Genomic DNA, 4,509 nt, shown 5'->3' on the forward strand with positions numbered 1-4,509 from the left:
CTCACTCTGCAGCCGCTGGGCTGTGAGCAGAGTGCCCAGACCCTCCACATGCAGGGTTTGGGAGCTCTGACTGAGGTGTGTTTCCCTGTGTTTTGTTTTGGACACCCACAAGGGACAATGTGATCATAGACACCGGGGATCGCACAATCACAGAAGTGTTTGCGTTGGGAGAGATCTTAAAGATCATCGAGCCAAACTGCCCTCCCATGGGCAGGGCCACCTTCCCCCACACCAGGTTGCTCAGGTTGTCCAACCTGGCCTTGCTTGGATAATCATGGCGTTTTAACTAAAATTGAGCTACTGCCACAAACAAAAGAGTTATTTTTTTTCTCTCTCAACTTCCAGAACTCCAGTCCCCAATATCTGAGTCATCTACAGGTGCTCACAGCTTACAACAATGAAAAATTGTTTAAACCATTTCTGTGGATTCCAGAATCCCTTTGGCTGAGCCTCGCTGTGTGAGCTGAAGGTCTCTCAGCATGGTCTGTACCAGCATGGACAGTGGAAAAATCATGGCTCACATGTCTGCTTATTAAAGGTGTCATGGTCACAGATGCCTTCGTATCAATATCATTGTTATTTTTAAAAGAAAAATACACATTTTATGTTGGTATAGCTGAATCTGTGGTTGCTAAATTATGTTGAGAAAACAGTCGTGAATACCGCCATGGTCTGTTGTTCTGCTGGGACAATCCTTTGGAGTTCACATTCAGATATAAATGTATCAGTTTGTTGCCCTCTAGGAGAAGGTCCCAGCTCAGCACTGCTTCCACAGGGGGGTTGTTCTTTTGGAAAGGAAAGCAAGACACAGAGTGAGTTTTCTGATCCCTGTCTAATACATACACAGTGATACAAAGCCTGAGATTCAGGTGTCTCTCTGCATTTCTTGTAACTCTCTGAGGCTTACCTGACTGCTGGGGGAAACATTACTCCTTTAAATCCAGCAATGAAAACCTGTTGGTAAAATCTGACAATACCAGCTTTCAAATAAAATGACAGCTCTAAAACTGGCAGCGGTCTTAAAACCAAAGTAGAATCTTGGCAGCAGAAGTTAGGAGGTTATAAAATGAGATGCATCTCTTTCTTCTAGTACAAATCTTCCTTTTTTTCATTCTGTTGATTTTAACAATATTTATTTGGGCACAGTTTATGATACCAACTTAACCATACATAAGCTGGAATTACAAAATCAATCAAGTAATCATGAATTTAATCACTTGTTTGCAATGTCAGGCAATGTGGTGTTATTTCCAACTATATCCATTTATAGTTTACAGGGTATCATTCTACAGCAACAGTTTAACAATGGTTAGTTAAAAGAAATGCTCCAATCTGGTTTTTTCTTCCCTTCAGTTAGGTCTAATGACCATTTTTGGTTTTTTCTCTGCTGTCTCTATTTTTTGTATTAAGCAGCCCCCATATCTACAACACAAAGTTCAGTCAGTCCACATTCAGAGAAAACAGAGAATAATTTCCAACGGCCGGACATCTCTATGCACAAATTTAAGAATTTTTAATCCAAATTCAGTAGCACTATTTGTTCAGCATAACTCTTAAGTGCTCAAGAACTTTTTGTCCTCAAATTTTCTAAATTTGCCACAATGCTGCTTGTACTGCATTAGCCAAGTGTTCTTTGGTAAAGCCTTTACAAGGAACTGACCTCTAAGACTCAAGACCAGCTGGCACGACACGCCAAAAATAATTTATGGTACGAGTGAAAGCAAGTGCACGTGTGAGAAATGGAGAAAATTGAGCAAATGTACAGTCAGACCTTGAGTTAATTTAGTTTTGATAGAGTAAAACTCAGTTCACGTTCCTGGTTTAAGCAAAACACATGAAAGAAGCACTGAAATCAGTGTGGGGACAATGCACATCACACTGGAAACACAAGAGATTTGCCATTTTTGTGCTGGTACCCTGTAATAACTGCACCTTTGTCTAACTCTACCCTTGTCCTGATGGAGGAAAGATGTGCAACCATCAGGCTGCAGCTGCATCATGTGATGAAAAGTCACCGCACAGCTGCTCTTGGTTCCCCTTCCTGGGTTTGCCTGCTCTCCTGGGACACACGGCTGCTTGCTTAGCAGAGTTAGGTCATTTTTTCAACTCTAATTTACAAATACTTTGCAAGTCTCCATACAGAATTTTCAGCTGTGGCTTAAAATTGTTGTTTGTGTTGTACAAAACATTGCTGATTTGCTGGAGACCTGCTTTTGAAAAGCTTCCTATAGATCAATGTCATTAGATCTACTTCACAGCCTCCTCAGCAGAAGTTAAAGCCTGTTGTTTGCTTTTTGAAAATGCTTTTAGTCATACTGCTGCATTTTAGTGTTCTTCCCACACCCCACTCCAGTTTCCAGGACTGAGAAGCAAATATTCCATGCATGAACTAAGGACCTTTATGACCATATAGACTCTGCAGGTAATTCCAAGCAAAAGGAGTTGAAGAGAAATAATGTAGCTATCCCAGTTAGGAAAAATTTAGATGGAAAAGCCCCTCAACACCAAAACAAAACAAACAAAGAACTCCCCAGAAAACCACAACTCTACTTAAGGCAAGCAGACAAACCTCATTTTGGCAGACACCGCAATGCAGTATTTTGGCTCAACTCCGAGAGCAACAGCGTGGCCTGAGGGTGAACAAGTAGTTGTACAAACTGTTCTTAACTTGGCTTCATCTCTGAAGCAAATGGATTTCAGAACTATTTATTAAAAATATCATTTCACAACACTGCAAACATGGAACCCCAAAAAGCCACTGCTCTGTAGGTGCTGGCATTTCTCCTCATGGTTTTGTGTGTAATCAGTCCCATTCAGTCACACACCCACAGCAGCTCACAGAGGTCACACAATTATCTTACAGCAAAATGATCAGAGACTGCTAAGTGTGAGGTATTTTGAGCATCCCCAAAACGTGCATTATTTTCTATCTGAACTGGGACAAAAGAGGCCTTTGAGGATGACTGGCTAGCCCAGCAGTATGAGACCTTACAGCTCTAACATCCTGCCTCCAAACAGACCAAAAGTTCAGTCATGCAAGGTTGCAGAAGGCACTCACTCCAAGTATATCCAAAAAGGAAAATGATTCTGGATTTGTGAGAATTCATAAATTCAGTGGTAGAATCTCCATTTGCGAGACAAGGCATAGGCTTCTGGTTCACAGATCACCAAAACTGCCATTCAGTTTTCAGTCCCTGGGAAATATTCTGTTCTCCACATTTCTAGAGCTGAGGAAGAAATTTAACACTGTTGAAGTCTTTGTCCTAACTGCACTGGAGAGGAAAAAAAAGAAAAACGTAATTGCTCTGTATACTACCAGAAGAGAAAACACACAGTATTTAACTTAGCCACAAACAGGAAATATGTTGCTAAGTCACCTCGTAGTACATTCCCCAGCTCTTCATCCAGAAATTCCATGTCATTAGCACAACCACTGTACCACAGAAAACATACCACAATCTTCACTGCTCCTCTTGGGCTGTAAGCGTCTCTCTCTTCCTGGCCAGTGTCATCACTGCACTCAGTGTTTACTCTCCTGTCTCTTCCTCCTTTTTGCAGTTTTAATTGGAATCTATTTACATTTAGGAATTTTCAAAAATTCCTGAATTTATCTTCAGAAGCAAATCAGTCTAAGCTTGTTTACAATGCATGAGAATGTAGTAAATGACAAAAAGAAAAGCATGGGGTGGAATAGCTTATCTTAACAGGTGGGAAAATAGGATTAGAAGTATTAACTGCTAAGCAATTAAATGAAGAGCGTTAATTGCATATGAATAGATAGTCTCTATTGACAAGGTTACCTCACTTTCTAAGAGATACTCTTTGACTACTTAATAAATGTTATTTATTTGTAAACTTAAATCCACAGAGAACCCACTCACTGATAATTCCAAGAACTACTTGTTTGCTGAAGCTTTGTTTAATCTAAACCATAATTTCCTGACTTTCTAGAGGCAATAATTGAACATTCTATAGGGTTTCTGTAAATAAAGTCACAAGAAGTTACTATCATACTTGTATAAAATTTATTACTGATTTGAAGGTACATTAAAACATCTTATATTAACCTTTAAACAGTGACATTTCACATTACAATCATGCACAGTATCACAAATGTTAATTAAAACCACAGCTTCTGAACATTCCTTTAAATGGCTGAGGATTACACTTCAGCAAGGTTAATTCTCCACGGCTACAGCTACTGTTTGTTTTTAACCAGCTGTGAGATGGCTGCACCAGAGCTCATTTATTGGGCTATAAACTTTTCAGTTCCAAGGCAACTTACATGTTTTGCTTGTCCTCAGTTGTAGGAAGAGGAAATTGACAGTTTCCCACCTATTGTTTAGGAAAGTTTTCACGCTGAATATGTTGGGGAGGTAATTGTGCCTACAGCAAACCTGCAGTTCAACCTGACTTACTAAATCTAGCTCTGATCTAAAACCTAAAGCTGGACGAGCTATACCATTATTAAATGATGATACTGTAAAAACATGAAGTTTCCTTATGTCA

The 4,509-nt window shown here is 39.8% G+C and overlaps 1 long non-coding RNA gene across 1 annotated transcript; it reads right to left on the reverse strand.

Annotated features, from left to right (window-relative positions):
* Nucleotides 1-554: 554 nt before the first annotated feature.
* Nucleotides 555-3,675, reverse strand: LOC109145019. The gene is made up of 2 exons (XR_002046141.3): nucleotides 3,454-3,675; nucleotides 555-3,272 (listed from the first exon to the last, which is right to left on the reverse strand). It is a non-coding gene; the product is annotated as an uncharacterized LOC109145019 (long non-coding RNA).
* Nucleotides 3,676-4,509: the final 834 nt, after the last annotated feature.

Source organism: Corvus cornix, chromosome 4A (genome assembly GCF_000738735.6).
Source record: "Corvus cornix cornix isolate S_Up_H32 chromosome 4A, ASM73873v5, whole genome shotgun sequence".
In the NCBI taxonomy this organism is placed as follows: Eukaryota; Metazoa; Chordata; class Aves; order Passeriformes; family Corvidae; genus Corvus; species Corvus cornix.